The sequence below is a fragment of the Triticum urartu genome, chromosome 1A, assembly GCF_056163025.1.
Source record: "Triticum urartu cultivar PI428250 chromosome 1A, HENAU_Tu73, whole genome shotgun sequence".
Taxonomy (NCBI): Eukaryota; Viridiplantae; Streptophyta; class Magnoliopsida; order Poales; family Poaceae; genus Triticum; species Triticum urartu.
In genome coordinates, this window is record NC_141873.1 from 34,787,929 (window position 1) to 34,810,426 (window position 22,498).

Below are 22,498 nucleotides of genomic sequence, written 5' to 3' on the forward strand. Positions count from 1 at the left end.
CACGTTTGTAGTTCACGGAAAACGCGTTTTAAGGGTCGATTTTTGCTGCGGCAGAACAGACCCCTCAAACTTAAATTGTAAAACAGAATATTCACTTATATTCTTTCCTCACGTCTTCTTCTTTCTCTCGTATGTGTCCATAGTCAGCTAGCTTGCTCCCGCAAAACCGACGAATAACACACGAAGCGGTCAAAATAGAGCCACATGATCCATCCATTAGCTAACTAGTTCTGCTCGATGATACGTCTCCAACGTATCTATAATTTTTTATTGTTCCATACTATTATATTATCAACCTTGGATGTTTTATATGCATTTATATGCTATTTTATATGATTTATAGGACTAACCTATTAACCTAGAGCCCAGTGCCAGTTTCTATTTTTTCCTTGTTTTAGAGTATCGCAGAAAAGGAAAATCAAACGGAGTCCAATTGACCTGAAACTTCACGAAACTTATTTTTGGAAGGAAGGCAACCCGGGAGACTTGAAGTCCACGTAAGGGAAGCAACAAGGACGCCACGAGGCAGGGGGGGCGCGCCCACCCTCCTGGGCGCGCCCTCCACCCTCGTGGGCCCCTCGCGGCTCCCCTGATGTATTTCTTCCACCTATATATCTCCATATACCCTAAAACGATCGAGGAGCACAATAGATCGGGAGTTCCGCCGCCAGAAGTCTCTGTAGCCACCGAAAGCCAATTTAGACCCGTTCTGGCACTCTACCGGAGGGGGGCATCCCTCTCCGGTGGCTATCTTCATCATCCCAGTGCTCTCCATGACGAGGAGGGAGTAGTTCTCCCTCGGGACTGAGGGTATGTACCAGTAGCTATGTGTTTGATCTCTCTCTCTCTCTCATGTTCTTGAGATGATACGATCTTGATGTATCGCGAGCTTTGCTATTATATTTGGATCCTATGATGTTTCTTCCCCCCTCTACTCTCTTGTAATGGATTGAGTTTCCCCTTTGAAGTTATCTTATCAGATTGAGTCTTTAAAGATTTGAGAACACTTGATGTATGTCTTGCCGTGCGTATCTGTGGTGACAATGAGATACCACGTGATTCACTTGATGTATGTTTTGGTGATCAACTTGCGGGTTCCGCCCATGAACCTATGCATAGGGGTTGGCACACGTTTTCATCGTGATTCTCCGGTAGAAACTATGGGGCACTCTTTGAGGTTCTATGTGTTGGTTGAATAGATGAATCTGAGATTGTGTGATGCATATCGTATAATCATACCCACGGATACTTGAGGTGACATTGGAGTATCTAGGTGACATTAGGGTTTTGGTTGATTTGTGTCTTAAGGTGTTATTCTAGTACGAACTCTAGGGCTGTTTGTGACACTTATAGGAATAGCCCAACGGATTGATTGGAAAGAATAACTTTGAGGTGATTTCGTACCCTACCATAATCTCTTTGTTCGTTCTCCGCTATTAGTGACTTTGGAGTGACTCTTTGTTGCATGTTGAGGGATAGTTAAATGATCCAATTATGTTATTATTGTTGAGGGAACTTGCACTAGTGAAAGTATGAACCCTAGGCCTTGTTTCAACGCATTGCAATACCGTTTGTGCTCACTTTTATCATTAGTTACCTTGCTGTTTTTATAATTTTATATTACAAAAACCTTTATCTACCATCCATATACCACTTGTATCACCATCTCTTCGCCGAACTAGTGCACCTATACAATTTACCATTGTATTGGGTGTGTTGGGGACACAAGAGACTCTTTGTTATTTGGTTGCAGGGTTGCTTGAGAGAGACCATCTTCATCCTACGCCTACTACGGATTGATAAACCTTAGGTCATCCACTTGAGGGAATTTGCTACTGTCCTACAAACCTCTGCACTTGGAGGCCCAACAACGTCTACAAGAAGAAGGTTGTGTAGTAGACATCAAGCTCTTTTCTGGCGCCGTTGCCAGGGAGGTTAGCGCTTGAAGGTATATCTTTAGATCTTGCAATCGAATCTTTTTGTTTCTTGTTTTAGCACTAGTTTAGTTTATAAAAGAAAACTACAAAAAATGGAATTGAGTTTACCTCACACGCTTCATCTTTTTAATATCTTCCGTGAGTATGATGGAAAGGAAAATTGTGCTCAAGTGCTAGAAGAAGAAGTCTATAAAATGTTTGGCACTAAATCTTTGAATGATGAGCATGATTGCAATGTTGTTAGTATGAATTCTTTGAATATCCATGATGCTAATGATATGCAAAGCCACAAGCTTGGGGAAGCTATGTTTGATGAAGATGATATTTTTTGTCCCCCAAGATTTGATGAGCAAATTTATTATGATGCAAGCATGCCTCCTATTTATGATGATTATATTGATGAAAGTGGATTTGGAGAGTTCATGACTTTATTTAGTGATGAATCCACTATTTCGGAAGAGGTTCCAATTGATTATGAGAACCAAGTTGCTATCTATGATGATTATTGTAATGACTTGTATGCTATAAAGAATAATGATATCCATGAAAATTGTCATCATTATTTTAGTTTTCAATTGGATTATGCCTCACATGATAATTATTTTGTTGAGTTTGCTCCCACTATTGTTCATGAGAAGAATTTTGCTTATGTGGAGAGTAATAAAATTTATATGCTTGTAGATCATGAAAAGAATGCTTTATGTGATAGTTATATTGTTGAATTCATTCATGATGCTACTGAAAATTATTATGAGGGAGAAACATATGCTTGTAGGAATTGCAATAATATCAAGTTTCCTTTCTATGCGCTTAAAATCTTGAAGTTATGCTTGTTTTGCTTTCCTATGCTAGTTGATTATTGTTCTCATAAGTTGTTTGCTCACAAAATCTCTATGCATAGGAAGTGGGTTAGACTTAAATGTGCTAGTCATATTCTTCATGATGCTCTCTTTATGTTACAATTCTTATCTTTTATGTGAGCATCATTGAAATCATCATGCCTAGCTAGGGGCGTTAAACGATAGCGCTTGTTGGGAGGCAACCCAACTTCATTTTTGTTCCTTGCTTTTTGCTCCTGTTTAGTAATAAATAATTCATCTAGCCTCTGTTTAGATGTGGTTTTATTCTCTTAATTAATGTTTGTGCCAAGTAGATTCTTTGGGAAGACTTGGGGAAAGTCTTTGCGATCATGCTGTAAAAAACAGAAACTTTAGCGCTCACGAGAATTGCTGCCATTTTTTATTGGAGAGTGCTATTTAGTTAATTATTTTTGCAGATGATTAATAGATAAATTCCTCACATCCAGCAATTTATTTTAGAATTTTTTGGGGTTCCAGAAGTTTGCATTAATAACAGATTACTACAGAATGTTCTGTTTTTGACAGATTCTGTTTTCATTGTGTTGTTTGCTTATTTTGATGAATCTATGAGTAGTATCGGAGGGTATGAACCATAGAGAAGTTGGAATAGAGTAGATATTACACCAATATGAATTTAGAATGAGTTCATTACAGTAACTTATGATGGTGATTTTCTTTCTTATACTAAAGGAGCTTACGAGTTTTCTATTAAGTTTTGTGTTGTGAAGTTTTCAAGTTTTGGGTAAAGATTCGATGGACTATGGAATAAGGAGTGGCAAGAGCCTAAGCTTGGGGATGCCCAAGGCACCCCAAGGTAATATTCAAGGACAACCAAGAGCCTAAGCTTGGGGATGCCCCGGAAGGCATCCCCTCTTTCGTCTTCGTTCATCGGTAACTTTACTTGGAGCTATATTTTTATTCGCCACATGATATGTGTTTTGCTTGGAGCGTCATTTTATTTTATTTTAGTTTTGCTTGCTGTTTGAATAAAATACCAAGATCTGAAATTATTAAATGTTAGAGAGTCTTCACATAGTTGCATAATTATTCGACTACTCATTGATCTTCACTTATATCTTTTGGAGTAGTTTGTCATTTGCTCTAGTGCTTCACTTATATCTTTTAGAGCATGGCGGCAGTTTTATTTTTAAGAAATAATTGATCTCTCATGCTTCAATTATATTATTTTGAGAGTCTTTAGAACAGCATGGTAGTTTGCTTTGGTTATGAAACTGGTCCTAATATGATGGGCATCCAAGAGGGATATAATAAAAACTTTCATATAGAGTGCATTGAATACTATGAGAAGTTTGATACTTGATGATTGTTTTGAGATATGGAGGTAATAATATCAAAGTCGTGCTAGTTGAGTAGTTGTGAATTTGAGGAATACTTGTGTTGAAGTTTGCAAGTCCCGTAGCATGCATGTATGGTAAACATTGTGTAACAAATTTGAAACATGAGGTGTTATTTGATTTTCTTCCTTATGAGTGGCGGTCGAGGACGAGCGATGGTCTTTTCCTACCAATCTATCCCCCTAGGAGCATGCGCGTAGTGCCGAGGTTTTTGATGACTTGTAGTTTTTTGCAATAAGTACGTGAGTTCTTTATGACTAATGTTGAGTCCATGGATTATACGCACTCTCACCCTTCCATCATTGCTAGCCTCTTCGGTACCGTGCATTGCCCTTTCTCACATTGAGAGTTGGTGCAAACTTCGCCGGTGCATCCAAACCCCGTGATATGATACGCTCTATCACACATAAACCTCCTTATATCTTCCTCAAAACATCCACCATACCTAACTATTATGGCATTTCCATAGCCATTCCGAGATATATTGCCATGCAACTTTCCACCATTCCGTTTATCATGACACATTCATCATTGTCATATTGCTTAGCATGATCATGTAGTTGACATAGTATTTGTGGCAAAGCCACCATTCATAATTCTTTCATACATGTCACTCTTGGTTCATTGCATATCCCGGTACACCGCCGGAGGCATTCATATAGAGTCATCTTTTGTTCTAGCATCGAGTTGTAATCATTGAGTTGTAAATAAATAGAAGTGTGATGATCATCATTTTCTAGAGCATTGTCCCAAGTGAGGAAAAAAAAGAAAGGCCATAAAAAATAAGAAGGCCCAAAAAAAGGGGAGAAGGCCATATAAAAAAAGAGAAGGCCCAAAAAAATGAGAGAAGGAACAATGCTACTATCCTTTGCCACACTTGTGCTTCAAAGTAGCACCATAATCCTCATGATAGAGAGTCTCTTATTTTGTCACTTTCATATACTAGTAGGAATTTTTCATTATAGAACTTGGCTTGTATATTCCAACAATGGGCCTCCTCAAGTGCCCTAGGTCTTAGTGAGCAAGCAAGTTGGATGCACACCCACTTAGTTTCTTTTGTTGAGGTTTCATACATTTATAGCTCTCGTTCATCCGTTGCATGGCAATCCCTACTCCTCGCATTAACATCAATCGATGGGCATCTCCATAGCTCATTGATTAGCCTCGTTGATGTGAGACTTTCTCCTTCTTTGTCTTCTCCAGATACCCCCATCATCATATTCTATTCCACCCATAGTGCTATGTCCATGGCTCGCGCTCATGTATTGCGTGAAGGTTTATGAGTTTGAGATTACTAAAGTACGAAACAATTGCTTGGCTTGTCAGGACCCCGATTCCAAGTCACATCGATCTAGCCGGTAACACATCATATCACATTGCGTCCTCACGCATGGTATCCCCACGGGTGTCGCCTTACCATGGCCCGGGACCGTTTGCGCCTTTTGGCTCACGTATATGATAGTGTCGCTATCATCCATATGATAGAGAACCCGGGCCGACATGGCTAGTCGTAAACCCAAAGCGGCGCAGACCTATGGAGACAGGCATACATGAATCATATCGAGCATGTCGGTCATCAGCAAGTGAATCCGGGCTGTAGCACTGGGCTAACAGGACTCCGGGGAACCCGGGTTGTAGCAGTCTAGGCAGGACTCCGGATGTCACCGCGTGACATTTCCCCAAAGGAACAGACATAGGAACGAAATGAAACACATGCCGGCCAGTCAAGTGTGCTGAGCAGTAGTGCTGGGCTAGTAGGAACACTAGACTACATTTCCCCATAAGAATTAAAGGCTGCCAAGGATAAACAACTAGATTGTCGGATCCCACTCATACCAAGCATTTCAATCATACACACAATATGCCCGATATGAGTACATACAACATGGCATCACAACAAAACTCTACAACTCAAGTACTTTATTTAGAGGCTCCAGAGAGCCATACATAACATGTTCATACAGGTAGGGGTCACACGACCCGACACTCAAGTCATACAATCATACAAGCACATGCAGAAGCAACTAGTCTGAGTACAGACACTAGAAAGAAAGAAGGCTCCCCGAAGCCTGTCTATCTACATAGGGCCCTCCATGGCCAGGATCACCACCTGGGTGGCTAGTCACTCGTCGACATCAAGGTCTACGTAGAACCCATCGGAGGGGGCGGTGTTGTCGTCTGAAAAAAGTAATTAAGCAAACATGAGTACAAAGGTACTCAGCAAGTCTTACATCAAAACCTACTATACATGCTCATTCTCAAGAAGGTGGTGGGGTTATTACAGCAAGCCAGCTTTGACTCTTGGCTAAACTATCCTACGGAACTCCACTAGTAAAATAGTTTTCGCACACGAGTCCACTACTCACCAACACAATACTCCACCGGTGATCCTCCCTCGTCATCCTACGAGAGGGCCATCCTCGGTACTCACACTTATCTTGAGTCTTTTAGTAGTATCCATTAACTTGTCTATGAACTGTATAGGCAACCAAGTAGTCCTTTACCACGGACGCAACTATTCGAATAGTTTTATACCCTGCAGGGGTGTACCTCATCACACATGTTTCCACCACTTAGCGTCTGCACACGACATGTGCTCGGCAGACTTCAAGCGAAAACCGACGTGGGTGTAGACCACGACCTGACTAACCGGACAAGTCTCTAGTCCAGGTTTATCGCCTATTCAGGTTCCATCCGCAAGGAAATCCGGCCGGGGTGTCCTCAACGGCCCAAAACAATGTGTACAGGGTCCCGAGACGCCAAACGGGCGCCCGGCATACTCGGCCACAGTGTATCTACCGCATCATAGCCCACCCCTAGGGTCAGCGCTACGCACGGCCGCCAACACATAACCTACAAACACCAGAAACTAGTTGCAACTCCTGGATAGAGGGCGAGAGGGGTCAGTAAGTCGAGCGGGGTCATATTTCAGGGCCCAATGTGTGGTAGTAGCTGAATCTTAAATCACGCATACAGATCTCAGTTCTTATGGACGGCCTCAATGAAACAACCCACCATGTACTCCTACATGGCCTCTCATCGATACCTTTACCAAAACATGTTCAACACATCCCTCACATTATCGGCATAATCATTTCACTCTAGCCCATCACCCAGATGAACCAGACCTGACACAACTCTAAGCATAGCAGGCATAGCAAGGTAGGAATCACATACATGGCTCAATCAACTCCTACACATGCTAGTGGGTTTCATCTAGTTACTGTGGCAATGACAGGTCATGCAGAGGATAAGGGTTCAACTACCGTAGCACACAGCAGTTTGAACCGCGTTGTCTTAATGCAGTAAACAAGAGCAGAAGCGAGAACATGGGTTTGTATCGGAATGATCAATTGGTTGCTTGCCTGTTGTAGTGGTAGTAGGGTACTGCCCTTCAGACGGATACTCGGGGTTATCCTTGGAGGCAGAACCTACCACGAAGGACACAGCGAAACATAATCAACACATGACAATATGCAACAATATGATGCATGCTATGACATGGCAAGTGAATGTGTCTTGGCCTAATGCAAGCTAAAACAGGAAAGAATGAACTCATTTGAATCAAAGATTCAAATGTTAGCTCATTTAACATGGCCTTATTAGTGCATTATCTTATTCTTCTTAAACAGCAAGGTTAACTTGTCTTGTCATGCATGAAACCATTGCAGATGGATAGATTGAATTTTTCTGATCATTTTTCATATATAAATTGTTTGATTTGGAGCTATGGTTGATTTTCTATGATTTTTAGAAGTTTTAGCTATTTTCTGGAATTTCCTATATAAGAATAATTCCAGTAATTGAATTAATGCGTCAGCATGACATAGGTGTGACGTCAGCGGGTCAACTGGGTCGGCCAGGTCAAACCTGACTGGTGGGCCCTGTCTGTCAGTGACTCAGCTAATTAACATGATTAAATTAACACTAATTAACTGTCGGTGGGGCCTGGGCCCACATGTCAGTGACTAAACTAATTAAAATTAGATAAAACTAATCCTAAACTAATTAGCAGGCCGGCCCCACCTGTCATAGACTCAGGGGGGTCAACCTAGGCCCACACGGGGTCAAACAGGGTCAACTCGCCGGCGTTTAGCCGCCGGCGAGGCCAGACGCGGCAGAGCAGCGCGGCATTTGCACTCCGGCGACCAAAAGGACGGCGGAGATCATCTACGTGATGCGGGGAGGAAGCCACGACGAGTGGTGGCAGTGGGTGGAGCTGGGGTGGCCGGAAACGTCGTCGGCGACGAGTTTGGCGGCGGCCGGAGCTCGGGTGAGGTCGAGCTAGTCGCTAGGGGGCACAGGAAGGCACGTGGTTTGGTGCGTTGGGCTCCTGGGGTGCGGTTGGACTAGTGGACAGGGTGGCGCGGCCATTGGGTGGCCGGAGCCTCGTCGGCGACGAGCTCCGCGGCGGTGCGTGCGGGTGATCTACGTGCAGTCGCTACGGGGCTCGAGAGAGAGAACGGAGAGGGTGGGGAGGTGGCTGAGCTCACGGGGGTCTCGTCGAGGCAGTGCGGCGACAGGAGCGTCGGGGATGAGCTGATGCGGCGGGGACGGCGAAGGGGATCTCCGGTGGCTGGAGTTGAGGACGAGCTCGGTGCAGCGTCTCCGGGGCGAGCGAGCGCTCGGGGCTCGGCCTACTCGATGTAATCGACGATGGCGGAGCTCGTGGACACGATGGCGCGGCGCGAGGACGACGGAGGGCGCGGCTACGACGACGGTGCGGCGACAGGAGCGTCGGCCATGGTGGGGAATGGCGAGGGAGAGAGACAGGGGGGAGAATGGCGTGTACAGGGGCTTCGGTGCGCGACGTGGAGGCGTCCAAGCGTCCAGGGGCGCGGGTGGCAAGCAGGTGACGCCGTGGCGAGCTCGGGCACGCCGGCATCACCTCCCTGCCTGCCTGGCAGGGAAGAAGCAGCTGGCTGGCGTGGGCCAGCACAGTGCTAGGCCGCCAGGTGGGCCGGCTGGTGGGTTAGGTGGGCTGCGCCAGGTAAGTTCCTCTCTCTCTCTTTCTTTCTGTTTTTTATTCTATTATTTCTGTAGCTTCAGGGCTTTATTAAAAATGCCAGGGCATTTCCATAAATCATAAAATTAATCATGGCTATTGCTTAGAATATATCCAACAACAAACATTTTAGTTTATGATTATTTGAGCATTTAAAATATTTTATAGCATTTAAATGCCCAAATGCAAATACTATAAGGATTAATCCAATGACCTTAAGATGTCCTAGAAAAATGTGCACCATTTTTGTCACGGGTTTTAACCCAAAACAAAAAGGGTGGGCTTTTTAGAAGGGTATTTCAGGTTCATCGAAAAAGTTTTTTAGTAAACCCTAGTTGTTCCAGGGGGGGTGCTGTGGGTTCTGTCATCCCCATTTCAAATTTAAGAGGAATTTAAACATGATGCACACTCTAATGCTTGAACTAGCTAGGGTGTGACAACTCACCCCCACTCAAAAGAATCTCGTCCCGAAATTTAGGATCCTCCGGAAAGAAGGTGGGGTACTCGAGTCGAAGACGATCCTCCCTTTCCCAAGTGGCTTCTTTCTCGGAATGGTGTGACCATTGAACCTTGAGAAACTTGATATTATGGCGTCGAGTGGTACGCTCGGCTTGATCAAGGATACGAACGGGATATTCCCGATATGAGAGGTTATCTTGTAGATCAAGCGTTTCGTGGTCCACTCCACGGATAGGATCCGCGAAGCAATGCCTGAGTTGTGAAACGTGGAAGACATCGTGAACTCTGGAAAGATGCGAAGGTAGTTCCAATTGGTAGGCAACTTCTCCTCGTTTGGCAAGAATGCGAAAGGGTCCAATGTAGCGAGGAGCCAATTTGCCTTTGATACCGAAACAATGGGTTCCCTTTAACGGAGTAACCCGAAGGTAAGCCTTCTCACCGACTTCATAAGTCATGAGCTTATGTTTACGATCATATTGGCTCTTTTGACGAGATTGGGCTGTTTTCAATTTCTCACGAATAACGCAAACCTGCTCTTCTGCTTCCTGAATCATATCCGGGCCAAAGAGTTGTCTTTCCCCGATTTCTGACCAGTTAAGAGGCGTTCGACATTTTCGTCCATAGAGAACTTCGAAAGGAGCCTTGCCCAAACTAGCTTGATAACTATTGTTATAAGCAAACTCCGCGAATGGAAGGCAATTCTCCCAACCCATTCCGAACGAGATGACAGAAGCTCGGAGCATATCTTCCAGAATTTGATTGACTCACTCTACTTGACCACTTGATTGAGGATGGAAGGCGGTGCTAAAAGAGAGACGAGTTCCCATAGCATTTTGGAAAATTTCCCAAAATTGAGAGGTGAAGAGACTCCCACGGTCTGAGTTAATTTCCAATGGAACACCATGAAGAGACACTATTCGGGAGATGTATAAGTCAGCTAGCTGGCTAGCGATGATACTCTCACGAACAGGTAGAAAGTGGGCTACTTTGGAAAGACGGTCGATCACGACGAAGATGGCATTATTCCTTCTCTTGGTCCTGGGAAACCCAGTAATGAAATCCATACTGATTTTATCCCATTTCCACTCAGGAATAGCCAAAGGTTGAAGGGTGCCAGCAGGCCGTTGATGCTCTGCTTTAACACGACGACAAACGTCGCAATTAGCAATGTATTGAGCGATTTCTCTCTTCATCCTAGTCCACCAAAACCTCTGGCGTAGGTCTTGATACATTTTAGTACTACCGGGATGAATAGTGAGAGGGGATTCATGAGCTTCCTTAAGGATCAACTGGCGTAGATGTTGTTTCTTTGGAACCACCAAGCGGTTCTCGAAGAAGACAGCACCTCGCTCATCCATGGAAAAACATTTAGCAACTCCGCTAGCAATGTTTTCCTTAATCCGGAATATGCCCTTATCACGCTTCTGGGCAGCTATGATTTGATCCATAAGGTTAGGTTTCGCCACCAGGGTGGATAGAAACCCTCGAGGAACAATGTGAAGATTAAGCTTACGAAATTCCTCATGGAGAAGTGGTTGACTTTGTTGTAATATCAGGTTGTTACAATAGGACTTACGACTTAGTGCATCAGCCATGACATTGGCTTTGCCCGGGGTGTAAGTTATTCCTAAGTCGTAATCCGAGATCAACTCGACCCAACGTCTTTGCCTGAGATTCAAATCCGGTTGGGTGAAGATATATTTCAAACTTTGGTGATCGGTGAAGATCTCGCAACGATTACCGAGGAGGTAATGTCGCCAAGTTTTGAGTGCATGGACTACAACTGCAAGCTCTAGATCATGTGTGGGATAGTTTTCCTCATGTGGGTGTAATTGCCGTGAAGCATAGGCAATTATCTAACGATCTTGCATGAGTATGCAACCTAGTCCTTGTCGCGAGGCGTCGCAATAGATAATAAAGTCCTTGGAGAAATCTGGTGGTACCAGTACGGGAGCAGATGTCAGGCGTCTTTTCAGTTCCTGAAAACTGAACTCGCACTGTGGAGTCCACTCGAACTTTTTATCTTTCTTGAGGAGTTCAGTTAGAGGTTTAGCAACCTTGGAGAAATTCTCGATGAAGCGGCGGCAATAGCTCGCTAAGCCAAGGAAGCTCCGAACTTGCTTGACCGTCTCAGGTGGAGTCCAATCAAGGACAGTTTGAACTCGCTTGGGATTGACAGCAATACCCTTACCAGAGATTACATGGCCTAGATAGGTCACTTCTGGCAACCAAAATTCACACTTGGAGAATTTGGCATAAAGGCGATGCTCTCGAAGTTTCGTCAATACCAGCCTTAGATGTTCGGCATGTTCCTCTTCATTCTTGGAGTAGATGAGTATGTCATCAAGGTATACTACGATGAATTTATCCAAATACTCCATGAAGACCGAGTTCATTAACCGAGAGAAGGTGGCTGGGGGATTGGTTAGACCGAAGGACATAACGGTGTACTCGTATTGGCCATAGCGAGTAACAAAGGCCGTTTTGGGAATGTCCCCGTTTCTGATTTTGATTTGATGGTAGCCCAACCTCAAATCCATCTTGGAAAAGACTGAGGATCCAGCGAGCTGATCATACAGATCGTTGATCCTGGGAAGCGGATACTTGTTCTTGATAGTGACCAAGTTGACAGGTCGGTAATCTACAACCATTCGATCTGTTCCATCCTTCTTCTTGATGAAGAGGACGGGGCAAGCCCAAGGAGAGGAACTAGGACGGATGAAACCCTTTTTCAAGGACTCATCGAGTTGGTTCTTAAGCTCGGCTAGTTCTAAGGGTCCCATCTTATAGGGTCTTCTAGAAATTGGAACGGTTCCTCGAACAAGGTCTATCACAAACTCGACATCCCTGTCAGGTGGAACACCTGGCAGTTCTTCTGGAAAGACATCCGGAAAGTCTCGGGCTACCGGAACATCCTCAAGGTCTGGAAGGGGGTTGGCATTTAGGGAGTAAAGCTAGCGCTTGGCCACTCGAGTTAAGACATTGACTGTCTTGCCCGATGGGTGAGTAAGTTGAACGGTTCTAGTGGCACAATCAATCTTAGCATAATGAGCTGACATCCAGTCCATACCCAAGATGATGTTTATGTCCGAGGACTTGAGAGCTATTAAGGATGCAAGGAAGACAAGTCTATCGACAAGAATTTCGTTCCCATGGCTTACTCTAGAAGTTTGCCATCTAGAGCCAGGGGTTTGAATTTCCATGGTAGAGGGATGTCACAGAATGTCGTGTTATGCAATCGAGCATAGTTCTCGGATATGAATGAATGAGATGCTCCAGTATCGAAAAGAACAGATGCCGGATGGCAATTAACAAGGAGCGTACCAAGGACGACGTTAGGATCCTCATGAGCCTCCTCGGCTGAAACATAGTTGACATGGCCATGTGCAGTGGTGACCGGCTTGGCGTAGAATGTCTTTCCCGCTAGCTTACCACGACCAACGGACTTTCTAGACTGATTGGGGTTGTTCTGGGAACACTCTCGACTATAGTGACCTGGCTCTCCACACTTGAAACATGTCACCACATTGGGGCGTGGAGCAGCATTAGCAGCGGGGCCACCATAGGGCTTGGGCGGTGCAAACTGCTGGTTGGGACGAGGTGCCTCAAAGGTTGGCCTCAGAATGAACCTGGGTGGCAGTGCCGTGCTTGGGATCCACACCCGGCGCTTCTGAGCTCCAGAGCCGGATGAAGAGCCAAAATCACGTGAGTGCTTGCATGAAGCGTCATAGTCAGACTGGCCTGACTCAGCACTGATGGCTTTATTGACCAACTTCTGAAAGGAGGTGCACTCGTGCAGACGAAGATCGCAGTGAAGCTCAGGGCTAAGTCCCTTGCGGAACCTTGCCTGCTTCTTAGCGTCAGAAGATACTTCTTCAGGAGCATAACGTGCCAGATTCCCAAATTCATGACTATAAGCATCCACAGTCAGCCTTCCTTGGGTGAAATTGCAGAACTCCTCCCTCTTGCGATCTATGAGACCTTCCGGAATGTGATGCTCACGGAAAGCCCCACTGAATTCAGCCCAAGTAGTGATTTGGCCGACCGGGCGCATGGCTTCAAAATTTTCCCACCAAAGGCTAGCAGGACCTTCGAGATGATAGGCAGCATAAGTAACCTTATCAGCTTCGGCTACGTTGGCAGAACGTAGCTTGTGGGTGATGCTGCGAAGCCAGTCATCCGCGTCGAGGGGCTCGACGGAATGGTTAAACTTTGGTGGGTACAGCTTGATAAAGTCATTGATGGACACCAAGTCATTTCGCGGATGGTGAGCAGTGTTCTGCTCAATCCGCTCCAGTAAGCGGTTAGTCTCACGCTTGTTTCTTTCCGCCTCCAGCATCACTTCGGCCAGAGAAGGCGGGTGAGGCAGATTTTCACCCCTAGCTGCACTGGCTTCCCCCTGCTCCGGGGCAGCAGGGTTGCAGCGGGTGTTGACCATCCTAGGTGAAAACAAGACAACGGTTTAGATAAGGATGGCTCAACTTATCAAGGAAGTGCAGAATGTAATGGATAACACGAAATGCGGAGATGTCAATCGTCACTTGTCAATCGACCATGCACCAAACTGGCTCTCAAATTCTATGAGCCCATTATAAAGTTCTGGAACGAATTGGAGCTGCAGCTTATCGGTTGGATCTTCCCCCCTCAAGCCTCATACACCCCATGTTTCATGTGTCACAGCTGAAGCCATTCACCGCTAACTACTCTCCAGTCTTATCCGAGTTGCCAGAGCCGCCAGATCTCCGTGCCGTGCCACTGGAACCGTTGGCTATTCTAGAATGTCGATCAAGAAGGGGAACACGGCGAAACAGCAGGTCAAGGTACGCCGGAGCGGCATCCCGGATGAACACACGATGTGGGAAGATTACTATGTCCTGCACTCGCGTTTTCCGGCGGCCGCTCTCTGGGAAGAAGCTCAATCTCAACGCGGGGGGGGGGGGGTGTCACGTCCCCACCTCTGAGTGGGTCGCAGGTGGCGACGGACTACCAGGTAGCAGGACCCGACCCCACTTGTCAGGGACCTCAAGTGGCTGGTTGACCAAGCAAGGAAGGCATGTGTGCTGTAGCTGTGGTGGGCGTGTACTTAAACTTCAGACTGTACTGTATAGTTGTTATTGTTGGTGTGAGTTGAGATTTATGTATCTGCTAGAGGGCTCAAGTGTAAAATGTACATATAATATAGATACAGAATAGAGAGATGGATCGGATGAGATCCAGAAAATTCCCCATTCATCGCCTCTGCCCTCTCTCTCTCTGTTCTTCAACCCAGATCACTCAAATCTTCCTAATTTTCGTATGGAAATCAATATGGCATCGGAGCAGGTTCGTTCCTTTGCGCTCTCCCTGCAATTTTGAGCGCAGATTGGCCGCCGACGAGGTGCTGTGTCGCCATAGTCTGGAGCTTGCGGTCGTTGCTGTCGTGTGTGGTGCTGTGGTCTGTCCGCGTCCCTGTCTTCATCCCCTCTGCAGTCCGCCGGAGTGAGGTGCTGCACCACCGCCGCTGGACCCGGACATAGGTCTGCAGCGCTGTTCTGGGTTGGTGTCAAGTGGTTTGCGACGTGGTCAACTTCACACCAACACTCCCCCTCTGCAGTGAAAAACCATTTAAAAGAATTCACTCTGATGTGTGGGGACCCTGTGAGGTTCACTCAGTTTCTGGGCACCGGTGGTTTGTGACCTTTATTGATTGCTTTAGTCGCTACACTTGGCTTTATCTTCTAAAGCATAAGAGTGATGTATTATCTGTTTTCAAAGACTTGTGTGCCCTTATTAAAAATCAGCATGCAACTACTGTTAAAATTCTACGTACAGACAATGGTACTCAATATGTTAATCATGAGTTTGAATTGTTTCTTGCTTTGAATGGTATTGAACATCAGACATCATGTGTCAATACACCAGAGCAAAATGGTGTTGCTGAACGTAAAAATAGACATTTGCTCGAAGTTGCACGTTCATTGATGTTTACAATGAATGTGCCCAAATTCCTTTGGGGTGAGGCAATTAAAACTGCAACTTACTTGATAAATCGCATGCCTCTTCGTGTTTTAGGTTACAAAACTCCTGCTGAATGTCTTTTAAATTCTAATGAATTTATGGTTCCTCCAAAGGTCTTTGGGAGTGTTTGTTTTGTGCATGACTATAGAAATTCGGTTGGGAAATTAGATCCCCGTGCTCTAAAATGTGTGTTTATGGGTTATTCCCCCTCAAAAAAGGGCTATAGATGCTGGTGTCCTTCAAAGCATCGTTTTTTTGTGAGCATGGATGTAACTTTCCGTGAAAATGAACCGTATTATGGGTCAAATGTTGGGTCTGGTTTTTCCTTGTCACCTCCTGATGAGGAGCAAGAAAGGGGAAGTGAAGGGCCTGTCCTTGTTCTTGCTCCCACTTTAGGTGATTCCCCGTCTACTGATAACACTCAAAATCAGGGGGAGGAGAATCATGGTGTTAGCGATGATAACTCTTGTCATGGAGACGAGGGCGATGTCACTGGACACTTATCACTTCCATCTCAAGGTGAGGAGTCTCAAATGCGTGAGGGCCCAGGTACCAATACTATGCCTTCTAATTCTGTAGCTCCTACTAGCACATCAGGGCAGAGTGATAATCAACTTTCTACTCCTGTAGACAATTTACCTATTGCCTTACGAAGACCAACTAGAACTCGAAACACACCAGGATATCTTAAAGACTACAAACATGATATAGCCAATTACATCTCCTACAAATATTGTAGTCCATCCCTCCAAGGTTTTATTGCTTCTCTAGATCTTGTTTCTATACCAAATAACTGGAAAGTAGCCTTGGAAGACCCAAAATGGAAGGAAGCAATGCTGGATGAGATGAGAGCATTGGAGAAAAACAAAACTTGGGAGCTCGTGAATCTACCTCCAGGTAAGCGACCGGTGGGATGCAAATGGGTGTTTACTATTAAGCACACCCCGGAGGGTAAGATAGATAGATACAAAGCACGCCTTGTAGCCAAGGGGTACACTCAGACTTATGGTATAGACTATGATGAAACCTTTGCACCTGTGGCAAAGATGAGCTCTGTGAGGACTCTCATATCTTGTGCAGTTAATTTTGATTGGAGCATCTACCAGATGGATGTAAAAAATGCATTTCTTCATGGCGATCTTCATGAAGAGGTGTATATGCAAATTCCACCAGGTTTTGAGTCCAGTCGTAATACAGGAAAAGTACTACGCCTACATCGTTCCTTGTATGGGCTGAAACAATCACCAAGGGCATGGTTTGATCATTTTAGACAAGCTATGTTGAAAAGAGGCTGGAAGTTCTCATAGAAGTCACTTCCATAGCCTGGAAGTTCAACGTGATCATCCGGGAACAGACGGTCCTGAGGAGCTTGTGGACCAATGGGGCTAGGATGAGGTCTTGGACCAACAAACGGTGGCCTGCGGGGACCACGGGGAGGGGTGATGCCTCCCACATCACGCCAATCCACCATGTCTGGCAGAGCAGATCTCACAGGATACAGATCCCTTGTATCCATACATCCAACTTGCACCGCAGGTGCAAACCGAGTCAATGTGGCCCAATGATCAGCACGGGTGTTGAAAAGCTCCAGCCTCAAAGCCCGATTCTCTCGGTCCTTATCCTCGAGCATCTCGGCAGTGGTACGAGTTAGTGAGTCCTCCTGAGTGGAGTCAGCATAGATAGCCTGGAGATACCCTTGCGCTCCCGGAAGTGAAGCTGGCATGTAACGGAAGTCGGTGTTCCGAAGCAGGCCAGTCCTGACTCGCATGATGGTCATCATGGAATAGGCAGCATCCTGCACAACCATCTCAACAGTAACCCCGATTCCATAGGAATAGTGAAGGGGCTCGGTAGATCCAGGATAAGAAGGAAATATCCCGACGGTGCAGAAATATTGGCTTTGATTAAAGTCTCGGAATTGCTCTTCGACGGTGTATTCGGGATACCAATGGTAACCCGTCTCGATCATTACCCGGACTAACATAGCAGTATGACCGGGCACATCGAGGCACCGAATCAGGCGAACCACTTGGTTTTGAGCACGGTTCATCTGAAAGCACAACCACAATGCAAATACATTAGAATTTCTAGGGAAAATTGGACAGCATAACAGCTGTAAATGCTCAGAAAAAGATTTGAGACATCCACAACAGTTTGCAATACCACTCAACAACATCATATCAAGGTTCTGATTCAACTAGCAACATACTAAAAGTAGTAGAAACTATACTGAGGCTTGTAACAACAATCCTATAAGCTACTACGGATTAGTAACACGTGAACCTGACAGAAGAAGAGAGCCTAGTCCTTAACCCATGTTGAAAGAGAAGAGAATGACTCGGAACAGAGGGCATAAGGTAAAGGAGTAAAAGAGCCTTACGTTCCCTCCCACAATCAATTCCCCTACATATAACTAAAGCATTTCTAGACTCGACATCGACCAGTTTGGCTCAACGAACCTACAGGCAGTCCGGCTCTGATGCCAACGCTGTCAGGACCCCGATTCCAAGTCACATCGATCTAGCTGGTAACACCTCATATCACATTACGGCCTCACGCACGGTATCCCCACGGGTGTCGCCTTACCATGGCCCGGGACCGTTTGCGCCTTTTGGCTCACGTATATGATAGTGTCGCTAGCATCCATATGACAGAGAACCCGGGCCGTCATGGCTAGTCATGAACCCAAAGCGGCGCAGACCTATGGAGACAGGCATACATGAATCATATCGAGCATGTCGGTCATTAGCGAGTGAATCCGGGCTGTAGCACTGGGCTAACAGGACTCCGGGGAACCCGGGCTGTAGCAGGCTAGGCAGGACTCCGGATGTCACCGCGTGACATTTCCCCGAAGGAACAGACATAGGAACGAAATGAAACACATGCCGGCCAGTCAAGTGTCCAGAGCAGTAGTGCTGGGCTAGTAGGAACACTAGACTACATTTTCCCATAAGAATTAAAGGCTGCCAAGGATAAACAACTAGATTGTCGGATCGCACTCATACCAAGCATTTCAATCATACACACAATATGCCCGATATGAGTACATACAACATGGCATCACAACAAAACTCTACAACTCAAGTACTTTATTTAGAGGCTCCAGAGAGCCATACATAACATGTTCATACAGGTAGGGGTCACACGACCCGACACTCAAGTCATACAATCATACAAGCACATGCAGAAGCAACTAGTCTGAGTACAGACACTAGAAAGAAAGAAGGCTCCCCGAAGCCTGTCTATCTACATAGGGCCCTCCATGGCCAGGATCACCACCTGGGTGGCTAGTCACTCGTCGACATCAAGGTCTACGTAGAACCCATCGGAGGGGGCGGTGTTGTCGTCTGAAAAAAGTAATTAAGCAAACATGAGTACAAAGGTACTCAGCAAGTCTTACATCAAAACCTACTATACATGCTCATTCTCAAGAAGGTGGTGAGGTTATTACAGCAAGCCAGCTTTGACTCTTGGCTAAACTATCCTACGGAACTCCACTAGTAAAATAGTTTTCGCACACGAGTCCACTACTCACCAACACAATACTCCACTGGTGATCCTCCCTCGTCATCCTACGAGAGGGCCATCCTCGGTACTCACACTTATCTTGAGTCTTTTAGTAGTATCCATTAACTTGTCTATGAACTGTATAGGCAACCAAGTAGTCCTTTACCGCGGACGCGGCTATTCGAATAGTTTTATACCCTGCAGGGGTGTACCTCATCACACATGTTTCCACCACTTAGCGTCTGCACACGACATGTGCTCGGCAGACTTCAAGCGAAAACCGACGTGGGTGTAGACCACGACCTGACTAACCGGACAAGTCTCTAGTCCAGGTTTATCGCCTATTCAGGTTCCATCCGCAAGGAAATCCGGCCGGGGTGTCCTCAACGGCCCCAAACAATGTGTACAGGGTCCCGAGACGCCAAACGGGCGCCCGGCATACCCGGCCACAGTGTATCTACCGCATCATAGCCCACCCCTAGGGTCAGCGCTACGCACGGCCGCCAACACATAACCTACAAACACCAGAAACTAGTTGCAACTCCTGGACAGAGGGCGAGAGGGGTCAGTAAGTCGAGCGGGGTCATATTTCAGGGCCCAATGTGTGGTAGTAGCTGAATCTTAAATCACGCATACAGATCTTAGTTCTTATGGACGGCCTCAATGAAACAACCCACCATGTACTCCTACATGGCCTCTCATCGATACCTTTACCAAAACATGTTCAACACATCCCTCACATTACCGGCATAATCATTTCACTCTAGCCCATCACCCAGATGAACCAGACCTGACACAACTCTAAGCATAGCAGGCATAGCAAGGTAGGAATCACATACATGGCTCAATCAACTCCTACACATGCTAGTGGGTTTCATCTAGTTACTGTGGCAATGACAGGTCATGCAGAGGATAAGGGTTCAACTACCGTAGCACACAGCAGTTTGAATCGCATTGTCTTATTGCAGTAAACAAGAGCAGAAGCGAGAATATGGGTTTGTATCGGAATGATCAATGGGTTGCTTGCCTGTTGTAGTGGTAGTAGGGTACTGCCCTTCAGACGGATACTCGGGGTTATCCTCGGAGGCAGAACCTACCACGAAGGACACAGCGAAACATAATCAACACATGACAATATGCAACAATATGATGCATGCTATGACATGGCAAGTGAATGTGTCTTGGCCTAATGCAAGCTAAAACAGGAAAGAATGAACTCATTTGAATCAAAGATTCAAATGTTAGCTCATTTAACATGGCCTTATTAGTGCATTATCTTATTCTGCTTAAACAGCAAGGTTAACTTGTCTTGTCATGCATGAAACCATTACAGATGGATAGATTGAATTTTTCTGATCATTTTTCATATATAAATTGTTTGATTTGGAGCTATGGTTGATTTTCTATGATTTTTAGAAGTTTTAGCTATTTTCTGGAATTTCCTATATAAGAATAATTCCAGTAACTGAATTAATGCGTCAGCATGACATAGGTGTGACGTCAGCGGGTCAACTGGGTCGGCCAGGTCAAACCTGACTGGTGGGCCCTGTCTGTCAGTGACTCAGCTAATTAACAGGATTAAATTAACACTAATTAACTGTCGATGGGGCCTGGGCCCACATGTCAGTGACTAAACTAATTAAAATTAGTTAAAACTAATCCTAAACTAATTAGCAGGCCGGCCCCACCTGTCATAGACTCAGGAGGGTCAACCTGGGCCCACACGGGGTCAAACAGGGTCAACTCGCCGGCGTTTAGCCGCCGGCGAGGCCAGATGCTGCGGAGCAGCGCGGTATTTGCACTCCGGCGACCAAAAGGACGGCGGAGATCATCTACGTGATGCGGGAAGGAAGCCGCGACGAGTGGTGGCAGTGGGTGGAGCTAGGGTGGCCGGAAACGTCGCCGACGACGAGTTTGGCGGCGGCCGGAGCTCGGGTGAGGTCGAGCTAGTCGATAGGGGGCACGGGGAGGCGCGTGGTTTGGTGCGTTGGGCTCCTGGGGGTGCGGTAGGACTGGTGGACAGGGTAGCGCGGCCATTGGGTGGCCGAAGCCTCGTCGGCGACGAGCTCCGTGGTGGTGCGTGCGGGTGATCTACGTGCAGTCGCTACGGGGCCCGAGAGAGAGAACGGAGAGGGTGGGGAGGTGGCTGAGCTCAGGGGGGTCTCGTCGAGGCAGTCGGCGAGGTCGGGGATGACCTGATGCGGCGGGGACGGCGAAGGGGATCTCCGGTGGCCGGAGTTGAGGACGAGCTCGGTGCAGTGTCTCCAGGGCGAGCGAGCGCTCGGGGCTCGGCCTACTCGATGTAATCGACGACGGCGGAGCTCGTGGACACGGTGACGCGGCGCGAGGACGACGGAGAGCGCGGCTACGACGACGGTGCGGCAACAGGAGCGTCGGCCATGGTTGGGAACGGCGAGGGAGAGAGACAGGGGGAGAATGGCGTGTCCAGGGGCTTCGGTGCGTGACGTGGAGGCGTCCAAGCGTCCAGGGGTGCGGGTGGCAAGCAGGTGACGCCGTGGCGAGCTTGGGCACGCCGGTGTCACCTCCCTGCCTGCCTGGCGGGGAAGAAGCAGCTGGCTGGCGCGGGCCAGCACAGTGCTAGGCCGCCAGGTGGGCCGGCTGGTGGGTTAGGTGGGCTGCGCCAGGTAAGTTCCTCTCTCTCTCTTTCTTTCTGTTTTTTTTATTATATTATTTCTGTAGGTTCAGGGCTTTATTAAAAATGTCAGGGCATTTCCATAAATCATAAAATTAATCATGGCTACTGCTTAGAATATATCCAACAGCAAACATTTTAGTTCATGATTATTTGAGCATTTAAAATATTTTATAGCATTTAAATTCCCAAATGCAAATACTATAAGGATTAATCCAATGACCTTAAGATGTCCTAGAAAAATGTGCACCATTTTTGTCAGGGGTTTTAACCCAAAACAAAAAGGGTGGGCTTTTTAGAAGGGCATTTCAGGTTCATTAAAAAAGTTTTTTAGTAAACCCTAGTTGTTCCAGGGGAGTGCTGTGGGTTCTGTCATCCCCATTTCAAATTTAAGAGGAATTTAAACATGATGCACACTCTAATGCTTGAACTAGCTCGGGTGTGACATGGCTTGTCATCGGGGTTGTGCATGATGAGAGCATTCTTGTGTGACGAAAATGGAGCATGACTAAACTATATGATTTTGTAGGGGTGAACTTTCTTTGGCCATGTTATTTTGAGAAGACATGATTGCTTAGTTAGTATGCTTGAAGTATTATTATTTTTATGTCAATATGAACTTTTATCTTGAATCTTTCGGATCTGAATATTCTTGTCACAATAAAGAAGAATTACTTAGAGAAATATGTTAGGGAGCATTCCACATCAAAAATTATATTTTTATC